This window comes from Vitis vinifera, chromosome 15 (genome assembly GCF_030704535.1).
Source record: "Vitis vinifera cultivar Pinot Noir 40024 chromosome 15, ASM3070453v1".
Classification (NCBI taxonomy): Eukaryota; Viridiplantae; Streptophyta; class Magnoliopsida; order Vitales; family Vitaceae; genus Vitis; species Vitis vinifera.
The window spans coordinates 3,309,477-3,321,926 of NC_081819.1; the positions used below are offsets into that span (position 1 = coordinate 3,309,477).

A 12,450-nucleotide genomic window follows, 5' to 3' on the forward strand; every position below is an offset into this window, starting at 1 on the left:
ACATCATATGTAGATAGGTGGATTTCTCCTGATTGGTCCATTTTGATCATAATAGTTCGCCAACCTCTCTAAGGCCAATTTTAAAATGATTACAATTTGGTTATAATTAAAAACTTAATTGTTTTCCACATGTACCTAAATAAATAATAACAGAACAAATTTGTAATTTAGAGGTAGAAATGCAATTTTAAAATTGCAAAATCTCAAAAGAACATTAATGCTTTTTTTATTACACGTATTCTCTCCAACTGTCAAATTAAGTGATTGAAAAAGAAAAAAAAAATCAAGAAAAATTATTCTTTTGTCATAAAAAATTTTAAAAAAATAATAATAAATACTTAGAAACCATACATTTTCAAATTATCTAATTTTATATTTTCCTTCAGATTTTCCAAAAATCCTAAATAATAAATATAGGGTTAGTAGTCTCAACCTATTTTGTTACTTTTGAGCACTAATTGATGCTAGCAAAGGCCCTGTTTTGAAGAACTATATAAGTAAATTATGTGTCACAGGTTAACTAGCTTTTGAATCCCACAAGGGAAAAAAATTGAGTGTAAATGAATTTTATTATTTTAACTGAATATAAACTTTTAAAAGAGAAAGTGACGAAGTGTGTCATGAGTAGATATTAACATTAATACTCCATGAAATTCAGTGGCCTCACTGTCCATTGGTTTTGTCCCTTCTTATTACAAACTGATTTAAATCAAGTATCCATAACACAACATGCATATTCTCTATGCTACTTTCAACTTTTTGGAATCAACCTCCAACAACACAATCACATTTCTACTTCACATAACCACATTCTCGCCCTTCTAACCTTGTATTCATAACCTGCTTCACTACCTCATTGATTTGGAGTGTTCCAGAATAAACCAAACTCTGCATTTCAAGCCCACTCCATAACCATTAAGGTGGCTGTTGCTAGCTTACTAGCATTTGTCTTGGCATTGGGAATTGACTTCACTTTCCATTCTTCTTCTGCTGCTCTCCTTTGCACTCGCATGGTGTTTTCAAATTCCCTCTCTCACTGGCTTTCTTGCATCAGATGCATGGCAACCCCTTCTCTATGTCACCTATGCCATGCTCTCTGTTGGCACCTTGCATGCCCGAACAGACTGTATTCACAGGAATGCAACAATGGCACATGAGAAGAAGCCCTCCAACTTTACCCTTAACCATCATGGATACATGTTACAGACTTCATATAGTTGCACGTTCCCCAAGTTTTTTAACTTGTCCTTCACTTGTTTATGACTCTTCTATCTAACAGCAGATAGGTTACTTATCGGAATAAAACCTGCCCCATTATCATCCCTACTTACCATGAAAGTGGATAATATAAAATATAGTGAAAGAGGTGGAAGAAAAATGTTTATCTGATAGCAAATATTTCACTTAATTATCTTGAAATCTGAATAATTTTCCTTTTACTTGCTTTTTTTAAGTTGTGACTTGTGAGAGCTAAGTTCACCTAGTTGGAATTTGGAAATGAGTGATTACAAAACCTCTCAAAATTATGATATATGTGTAAGGACAGTATCAGATATTTTTTCTTCTAATATCACCATTAAAATATAATATGCATCCTATGTATAACGATGGATGATAGATCTAATACCTGGATAGGAGCCCAGTTCCTCATGCTGCTCAAGCTGAGTTGGTGCCTTTTTGGGCTGGCAACGTGTCACATTACTGGCTCCCCCCTCCAGAATAAATGACCCAACAGGTTCCATTGGTCGTAAAGAAAATGTACTTTGCTTTTGCCTTTTCCTGATTGAGTTGCTTTCTCCATTAGAATCAAGGCCCCAAGTGTGGAATAGCCCAAATCATAGGTGTACATACACATTTCAATTATACAACTAAAAGAAAATGAACAACAAAACCTAATGCAATAGAGCAAGTGAATGTAGAACAAAAATGTGAAAGTAGCATGCAAAGAGTTTTGCACCTAGAGGATGTTTGTGCTGTGGTTATTTATATAGTTTCTCCATTTCAGTTCCCTTCTCTACATACAATCTTCCCCCTTTGCCGCCTTTTCCATTAAAATCAAAGTCATTCTGTTAGACCAAAACTCTGGAGCACCTACATTTTCTACTGTTCTCTTGGGATTGAGAAGTGGCTTACTGTAATTACCATCTCCAACAGAACTCAGGTTCTAAGAAACCAAATGCACAAGGTCCCATCAATTAATAACGGGACTTGGGCAATAGGCACAACACAGGGTATGCTCTAGAGGGGAACTAAGACAGGCAATCTGTATTTTGATGCTCAGAATATTTTCTTGGTTCAAAAAATGGCATGATGTCAAGCCAGGACTCTGACCTTCCTCATAAATTTTGGCATTCATATCTTACATAGAAAAGTAATAAATAAAAAAGAAAGCTTTGTTTCTCCTGATGCAGATCCTTTTCAGTCATTAAAAGATGTGATTAAGTGAAGCAATCAAATTACCAATAATCTCCACAAATACAGGCTCCATCCTTGAACACATGAAAGTGATTGCCATCTCTAACCAATAACTCCCTTTGCACAACCTTTGATTTGTGCTTGGTTATGGTGTAGCAATCCCTACAAACCCTAATTTTTTTCATTACCTGCAAAGTGGTACCTGGTTTTGTATGACATTCCAAATGGTATGGTCAGCCTATCACTGTGCCTGCAAAGCATGTCTCTCTTCTCATTGTCCTCAATCTCATGTAAAACAAATTGCAAATTGGCAACATAACTTTCCTGAGCCATCAAGCCAGCAAATATCCCGAATAACTTATAGACCTCTTTAAACTGTTTGAAGAACTTATCCCCACACCCAAAACATAGACCCAGTTTTGTATCTCCATCCAACCACATCCAGGGTCTTTTTCCAGTCCTTTAGCCTTGATTGATTTGCATATAGGGCAAACTTGATCCCATTTCCCTATAGTTGCATATACATTTGATATTAAAACATAATACCCAGTATTTTCAATTTGTTGATCCGTTCTGATGAGCTTTCTGCAATCTGGGTGTCTTCTCTTGCCCAAAAAGCACAAGTAAAGACCTATATCCTTGAATCTGACCTCCATGACATGGAAAGCTAAAAGGCCAGATCGAATTGGAGACCATTTACGGAACCATGTGCTCAATTTTGTAGTATTTTATCGTCTGGTGGAAATAAGCAATACCTCGTACCAAACCAGAATGGGTACATGCAAAGATGATGGCCTATTACACTAAAAGTAACTTCAATAATTTTTACCCTAAATAAATTAATAAACTAATCTACTTCTAATTAAACCAACCTCCTACCTAATTCTTCTTCACGACAATTGTTGTCCTAGTTCACAAAACCCCCAAAAATTGTAATTTATTTTTCCAAAATGGGTTGTTTGCAGTATCCTCCAACCATATTAACGATGCAAATCTATTAAAATATTTACTCCAATTCTTCATAACATATTCTGCATGAATGGCAGTCCTCTTGGTTGGAAAATAGAGTTCATATTCTCTATTAGAATCCTTACATTCTTGGTTGGACTCTGTTCGATATGCTTACCCACAAAATCTATCATAAGAAAATCGTAGACATATTTTCTTACAAAATCTACCATAAGCAAACAGTAAGGCACTTGGAATCTCTTTCTGCTCAAGAATATTTTCATGTGACCACCATCCGATGCTGCCCCATCCTTGATCACATTATTCATCAAGTGCAAGTCTCCTAGACTTGCAAATCATGACTTAAACAATGCCTTCTGCATGTCTTGCATTTATATAATGCAACTCATGATAATAATTCCTTTTAAGTGATCAAGAAAAACATCTTTAGCAGTCGAATTTATCCTTAAATAAGTCAAAGAACAGTATTAATAGATACTTTGAGAGTGGCAGTGAGAGTAGTAGTATTCTATGTCGATCAAGAGTAGTATCTGTCAAGAGGTTGACAGCAATCTCCCTGTACAGGTGCAAACCTCCTGGGATATGCAGAAGGTAGTATCACAAATCTATTCAAAATGGACCAACCCCAATTGGTTTGACTTTCACAGCTTGTCTATATGGCATAGTCCCATGAGCCAGTCATCCTTTAGCATATTCCTCAACATCACTTGATCTCAGCCAATTTCTTTGACGGTTTGAGCATTGCCATGCTTGCCCCTTAGGGTTTGTCATTCATTTGTTTTATGTAGTTGATGAGCATGGATGACTAGGAATATATCTAACTAGTCCATGCTTCAACTCTCATTCTTTTGACGATGGTCCATCTCTGGAGGTTACCTCCCATGATAAAAGGTCTGTAGCCTCCAAGGAATATCGTCCACCCTTGTAGATCAATTATCCCTTTTTGGTGGTCAACTCACATGATTAAAGAACTACATCCTTCATGAAGGACATTCTTTGAACAACTTTGGGCTAGAAGCTCTGGTAGTAACCACTGATTTTATTGGGACCAACTAGTTCAACTGAGATAATAGGTCATATTCATGCAACTTCCTCTAAACTAGACATGTTGAACTGATTGAGCCACATACATCTAAAGCTACTGGATTATGATGAAGTTTTTGCTCTGTCTTGCAACATTTAAAGAAAAGTAGAAGGATAGCATGATTAGAAGCTTAGACACATGTACATTCGCTCCCCTTAGAGAAAACCGAAATTCTTCACATGATTGTGTCTATTTGTAATCTTCTTCAAGTTCTTTATTCCACATGAAGAGTTCTTTCAGTGTTTCCATTCTTCTCCAAGTCTCTTTGGACCTTGTAAGCAGCAATAATGTAGAAGGTTCTATAAGTTATCAGATTGGCCTTTTCTTTAACCTCTACTATTTAAATATTTTTTTGGTTCCATTTGCTTTTATTTTTCTATTTCTATATAATGTTTTTGTAAAGTAAAAGTATTAGCAATCAATGTTTTTTTAGATGAATATCAACTATGGATGTGTACTAGATAGAGGTAAATAGGCACGTTTTGAACTTTGGGATGTTTCCCAATGAAAGGGCTAATACTCCCCTGATTTTTTCCCTGTTTTTATCTTATAATATTTTCAGCAAACAATCAAAACACATGCAAGAATGAATGTACTAACACTCTCCCAACAATTAAAGCAATGCAAGTCACATGCAATGAACCAACACTCCCCAATCAAGAGCTATTTAACCTTTCAATGAGAAGCATTAAATATTCACGTACCCAACCGATCATTAGACAAATATGAAATTATTTTAGAGCACAATTGACAAAATTCAACCAATGTCATCAATAATCCAAATCATTGTAGCAACTGAAAATTCACAATCCTAGATAAATAGATAAAGATAACCAAATGAAGAACAAAAAGAGATAATGACACAAGGGTTTTATTTGGAAGCAATGTATCAAAAGGCTAAAGATGGTCTTGAGGCATTTTGCCTAAATGAGGCAAAGAGTAAGTTAAGTAGAATGAGGTGTAAGCCTCAACTTAAACAAGTAAATAATAAATAAATAAAAATTATCAAAAAAAAAAACCTCATAAATTCATAAGAAAATTAAATAATAAAAAAGGCATAAACTTTATAATTTGGTTTCTTTTTCTCTCATAAAATCTAGCTCTTTCATAGTGTTTTTTTTTTTTATCAAATGCTCTTTCATAGTTTTATCAACTAATTTTTGACATTACTATTTTTAACATTACTATCATTATCACTAGTAGGATCCCCCAAGGAATATAATCACATCCAATTGCTATATTATGCTCCCAATCAGTGTTAATATCTTCCCATTCTTTTTCTTCATCCACCAATTGTGGTATTATTATTTTTTACTTATCAATAATAAGATAATGATTATACATGAGATCAGCCATTAGGGAAATCAATGATTCCCCTATGCTTCTCAATCTTTCTTTTTCCCTTCTATTCAAAAATGTTAATTGGAAGTTAACTAACCTCATTTTGTAACCAAGTTAGACCCAAGACATAATTCATGAAATCTATGTCAAATGCTCACAAAAGCAAAGATGATAGAACTCATTCAAACTCATTGAATATTGAGATTTAAGCCTCTTACAAAATATATACCAAAAGCCTATAAAGGCTGAATTTTAGATATTTGAGGCTTAGACCTCAGTAGCTTTGAGGCTACCCTAACCAAGGCTATAGCCTCACGGCTAAGTTATAGAGCCTTGAGGCATAAGTCTCAATAGTCTTTTAAAACACTCTGTGGAAGATCTTTAAATTAGCAAAAAAGTATGAGCTCACAAGTGATTGAAAAATTCCATTATGAAAAAAAAAAATAACTAAAGCCTCAATAGCCTTTTAACAAGGTATTACCTAACTCAAGTCTACCAATCTTCTTTTAGACTACACAACTAGTACCTTTGAACTTCAACTATACACCTTCTTGATCAGGAACAAACTTGGAGTTACCACCAAGCTTGATCTTAGTAACTTCCTGATGCCCAATCAAGATGTAAAGGGTTTCATTTAAAAACAACAATGAGACAAAGGATGGTATGACAAGATTAATCAACCCCCTTTTTGAAAGAAAACTAAACTAAAACATGTTTTCCAGCTTCAAACAGAAGTAGATTTTCTTGGAAACAAACACTGCCAATTTGGTAAAAAGAAGCTGCTCAAAAAGGGAGTCTTAATGACTACTTTGTTTCCTCAAACCCTAATTTGGGAATTTAGGTTTAAATAGTAGAAACTGCAGATCAATCTAATATTGTAATTCAGCTAGAATATTTTCAATGAATTTTTTTATGTTGATAGATCCAACTTTGAAGTTAGATCAATTAGAAAGAGCAAAAAAGACTAAGCTAAAAAATGACACCTTTTAACTCTCTTGATCTTTTATTACAATTTAACCAAGATACCCATAATTTAAAAAAACTGTTGATTCAATTTGTCCATCTACAATCTCAAACCATTTACCTTAGCCTCTAACGACCTTAAGCATAATAGACTTCAAATAGGCAATTAATCCAATGGAGAATTTTGAAAGACCTAAATTGAGAGTATATATAGGAATTGATCCAGAATTGCCAATCCATCTAAAGCACTCAGTGTTTTCATATTTAAATTAAATTAATTTTTCCATTTTTCTATAAAGTTCCTGTTACTGTTAGGTAAAAGCGGAAGGCTTGCATTGAAAAAGACCCCTCAAATTTGGCTAGAGAAAACACCCTTGTAGTTAGGATCTTATTTAGATGCATACAAAAGTACTTAAACACAATAGGTTGCACACTCTTTGCCTCTATCTCATAGTGGTAACATTGAAGCTGAAGCGATTATGTTAGACTACACTTCTACTTATAAATCTAATTTAGCCAATCATGGAAGCAAATAAGAAAAAAATAAATGCAAACATTATGGAGAAATTAGACTTCTTGAGGATCATTATGGACTAGATGCAAAAGTAGAAACTCTCCATTAAAACAACATACAATCCCATTACCACTCCAACATTTCTTTCAAACCACTAAGGAAATACAATTTGAAGTGGCATGGGAGTAGTATGTCAGCAACCAAACAAAGTCACTGCATTTTTGTTATAGAAATTAACTCTTCTTTCTCTAGATTTAGTGGGTTGGGTTCCAAATATTTGGAAATCAAGCCTAGTTTTCGCTAAGCATCAATTATTTTTACTTATTTAATTATATACTCAAGCTAACAAAAACTACAATCAAAGTTCTTGAGATATCAGACAGGGAGAAGCCATGAAATTGTAGCAATAAGCACTCTATGATGTGTAACCATTATGATTAGGGAGTAAAAGTAAAGCAGCTTCTATTGTCACATACCTGTTCATACAGTCTCAAGGTTGTACATGATTCTACGGTGAACCAGGTGATACCATTACTGGACTAGGTTTTGCACGTTGCTAATAATGCACCAGTGAACAAATAGAAGGGGCCATAATGCACCAGGAAACAAGAGCGATGCCAATGAGAAGGAACCGGAAAACACCATGGTAGTATGGAGGAGAGCAGCACAAGTAGGAGAGAGATGACAAGTATGGAAGGTTAACTCAATTCCGAATGCCAAGAGAAATGCTAGTAAGCTAAGAACAACCACCTTGGTGTTTATGGGGTGGACTTGAAATACAGAGTCAGCCTCTTTCCAAAACTTTAAATCAGTGAGGTTGATGAGTAGTGGAACAATGAAAGTAAGAAGGGCGAGGATGGCGCTAAGGCAAGTGGGCATGAGATTTTATTGTTGTCCATGGTTGATTCCCACATTGTTGATGAAAGTGGCAAAGTGAAGACATGAGATTCTGTTGTTCTAGGAGGTTGATTCCCACAACATTGTAAATGACATGGTGAATCGATAGGGTTGAGTTATGGATAATCATCTAGGATCTGTTAAAAGAAAATCTCCAAATTAGTAATAGCCCAAATATAACATATATTTCATTCATAAAAGTAAATTAAACAAAATGATCTCCTCAATAAATTAATGGCAAACAATCTGATAGAGACATAATTCAGCAAATAGAAATTTATTGAAATATTAATTAACTCAATCAATAGTGTCAAATGGACTTACCCAATCTCTCCCCTTTGCTGCCTTAAGGAGCTGCCCTTTCTCTATTTCTCTCAATCTATTTGCCTGATATATTCTTACTGATTTCTGTATATATATATATATCTATATATATATGCATGATGTGGCGGATCGGTGCACCATCCAAAACCTGCCTACATGTGCTTTAGTGTTAGATTTTGCCGACATCAAGTACCACTATAAAAATTGTAGCCTTATATTTGATTCTTAGAAAATTTGAGGAGAAATGCAAGGAAAAAAAAATAGAGAGGAAAAAGAAAAACAAAGAAAAAATGCAGAAAAATAAAAAGTAGTTATAAAGTTAATAAATTATTTTTACATGCTTCTTCAAACTTATTTAAATTATTTTTCTTCCTTTATAAAAAGCTTAAGTAATTTGAAAATGCATAAGCTTCTATCTAATTTTACTTATATTTGATTTTCTTTTGTATCTTACATGGTAAAACCAAACATGAGAGAATCATTTTCCTTAATATTTTTTTCCCTTTCTTAGTACTTTTCAAGAACCAAAAATAGCATAGATGTTCATGCCTGGATTCACGAGATGGTTCATTTAGCTGCTGCTATGCAACTTACATCAAGAAGGACTTGGCACTTTGCATCAAGAAAGTCTAATTATGTGAAACACAATTTTATATGTTGTTTCTTAAACATATAACATTTTTATAAATTAAAAACTAATTACAAAGAATTTATTTAGAAAAATGAATAAATATCATACTTTATATATTGTTTTGCTTTTCAATTACCATATAGTTAATCAATATAAATAATACATAATCCACAAAAGGAAACTTACAAATGAGTTAACACATTTGCTCAATAGATAGCTAACCAAGCTGATGCATTAAAATTTCAAAATGAAAAAATCTTTCAATCGTATTTGTCATCTCCATCTCCAAATAGCTCCTCAAATCAACTCATTCCTGTGATAAGGCATAGTTCAAAATCAGAATTAACTTTTCAAATAATTATACAAGCAGTAGAAAACAACAATGATGGAGTATAAACAACCCAAAGAGACTAAAGCACAGGAAAGGAACTAAAACAATCCATTGCAAAACTGTGTTTCAGATAAATGTGTCCCTTGGTGGAAAGGAACTGAAACCCCTACAGGCAGTTTGTAGAATTATCCTTGCAAACTGGATTTGGAGCCTTGTTCTTGTTTGAGTTTGCTTCTTTTACAGAGGCTGATTAGGTGCTAGGGGGTTGGAGATTGTAAAATCAAAAGGCTTTGTTTTTTTATGATTGGTGCCCAATTGCGAGCTGTTATAGGGAAGGCATTCAAGGAAGGAAACTTGGGTAAGGCTAGTTGGTTTACCACTACACCTATAGAACATGGATTTGTTTCTTCAATCAACACAATTATGATGAGACTGATGAGAATCATCATGAGTATAACAGCTACAGAAAGAACACACCATGCCAAATCAGTGAATGAAGTGAGCACAACAAATATATGAGCCAAGAAGTCCACTGAAGTGGATCAATTCAGTGCCCAGAAAAGATAAGTGCCCAGAAAAAAAAAAACATGCAATTAAAAATTCAAATTGAAGATCAAAAACAGAAAAGAATGAGAACATGTGAACAAAAAAGGGAATAGAAGCTTCACTATGAAGAGTGACAACAAAAATTAGATCCCTAATTTGAAGTAACAGCTAGATTCACTGTAGTTCTTTTATCCACTTAAGCTCCAATCAATTCTTACAAGAAGAACCTAATTTTGCATCTCAGCGGAGAAAAAAACAATGCCTTATTGAGCTAAAAGGTAGCAAACTGCCAATCTTTGTTAGGATTGAAACTTTTCTCAGTGTTGGGGTCCTGGATTCCCTTTTTCATCATTCACTAATAAGTAATAAGGATACCCATCAACAGTATATGCATTCTCACCATCCCATTGTTTTGATAGTTTCTCAATAATAAAAAAGACTCAAAATCCTTATCCTATATGATAATTAATTACCTCATATTTGCAACACTCATTTCAAATATCAGATTTACAGAATCTAAAATTAGAGTTTTTATCAAGAACATTGTACAGCAGATGTGTTGTCCCATACATTTATTAAACTTTTATCATAAGGGAATGGAAGGAAATGGAATCATCAGGAATTCTACAAAAAGTGAGAAATTTAAAGAGCGACAAGGAGCAGATTTTCCGAAAAGAGCCAAGGAGTAGATTATACCTGTCAAACTAAACATCACAATTTTGCTATGTTTTGCCCACCTCCCACGGATCCAATAAATGGATAAATCCATCCATTTATTTTCTGTGACAAGAGCCACAAAGAGCAGATTTTGATTCCCAGGCGATCCTTATACCTTCTTAGGCAATTTTTCCTTTTCCATCACATTTCTAATCTCCTCTTTTCAGCTATCTACACCGCCATAACATCAACCCACATTTCTAACCAAAATCTAAACCCTAATATTCTCTGCAATCACAAGATTTTCTAAACAAACAATGGAAAAGAAATCAATCTTTAATCCTTACCTGAATAGTTCCCTGGGAGGAGGCGGTGCCCTATTTGATCACTCAAAATCAGGCCGATGAAAGGCGGAGTCGAATGTTGAGGGTTGGAGTATGAGGCAGCAGGATATGTCAACAATATATATAACATTCCAAAAGTAGCCTCTAACCCTCCTCTCAACCCGGTTCACCTTCGATTCGGTTCACTGGGTTTTAACTTGACAAAATGGACCTCCATGTGCAGCTCATGGGCCTTTCCATGCAACAGCTTGTCATGGCCCAACTGCAGCTACTTAATTTGCTGGGGTTAAATAAATTTGATGGGTTGAATGAAATTCATGAAGTTTCGATGTGGGATGAGTACGGTCCTACTTAGGCAATTAAATGTATGTAGAAGGACTTGAACCTTCGATAGAAGGGAAGGTATAACACACCATTGTGCTAACTGTTTGCGATTGTTAAGAATGGTAAAAGTAAAAGTAAAAGTTAAAATATGCATGTTATTTCAAAAATTCAATAAGTAAAATAATCTAATATTTTTAAACTTATAAAATAATATATATATATATATATATATATATATATATATATATATATATATATATATATATGAATTGATAACTTTTCTGATTGTTTTAATTTTTAAAAACATTACCTCAATCTATCACCAATAATCACAATTTTTATTTTTCATTTTTTTTTAAATTCACATATGGCAACCAACCATCTCACATAATTTTTTTTTCCTCCTCTATAGTGCCTCCTCCTTTTTACTTTTTTTTAATGTGTTGGCTTCATGAAATATTTTAATTTTAATTTTTTTTCAATATTCTATCTTTTCATATTTATTGATTTTAATTATTTATGAATCTCTTAAACATAAAATAATAATATATAATAAATAATTAATGAAAATAGATTTAATACAAAAATAAATACATAATAAACAAATTTAGAGATTCGGGTATAAGATTTCCTATATTTATACTAAATAAAAAATTTATTTATTTTATAAATATTATATCATATTATTTTATTATTTATATTTTTAAAATTTTCATGTGAAAATCAATGTTGATGATTACGATTTTAGCTTTTTTTACTTCTGAATCTAACTTCATCGCGGTTTTAATTTTTTTCTTGGTTAAAATATTTAATATTTTTAATTAAAGAAGATAAAAACTTGAGTGTAGTTTTAATATTTTTCCTTATTAAAATTATTTATTTTTTATTTTTTATTTATATAAAATAAAAAACAAAATATATTTTTCATAAAAATTCTATTTAATTATTTATATTATTTTTTCTTAAATTTACTAAAAATTAAAATTTTTTCATATTGAAGTTGTTCATCGATCAACATAACCCTTGGAAAAGATGGTGTCACTCTTTCATGAAAAACAAAATACTATTATAGTGAGAATGATGTACTACTCTTCTTTGATTTGTGTTAAG

At 33.1% G+C, this 12,450-nt stretch overlaps 1 long non-coding RNA gene across 2 annotated transcripts; it reads right to left on the reverse strand.

Annotated features, from left to right (window-relative positions):
* Positions 1-606: 606 nt before the first annotated feature.
* On the reverse strand, positions 607-11,280 carry LOC100852431 (uncharacterized). Of its 2 annotated transcripts, none has more exons than XR_787668.3 (6): positions 11,020-11,280; positions 9,325-9,451; positions 8,508-8,655; positions 7,763-8,320; positions 1,628-1,779; positions 607-1,124 (listed from the first exon to the last, which is right to left on the reverse strand). It is a non-coding gene; the product is annotated as an uncharacterized LOC100852431 (long non-coding RNA). The 2 variants fall into 2 exon arrangements; XR_787667.3 differs by having other exon boundaries at positions 8,508-8,659.
* Between the last annotated feature and the right edge of the window lie 1,170 nt (positions 11,281-12,450).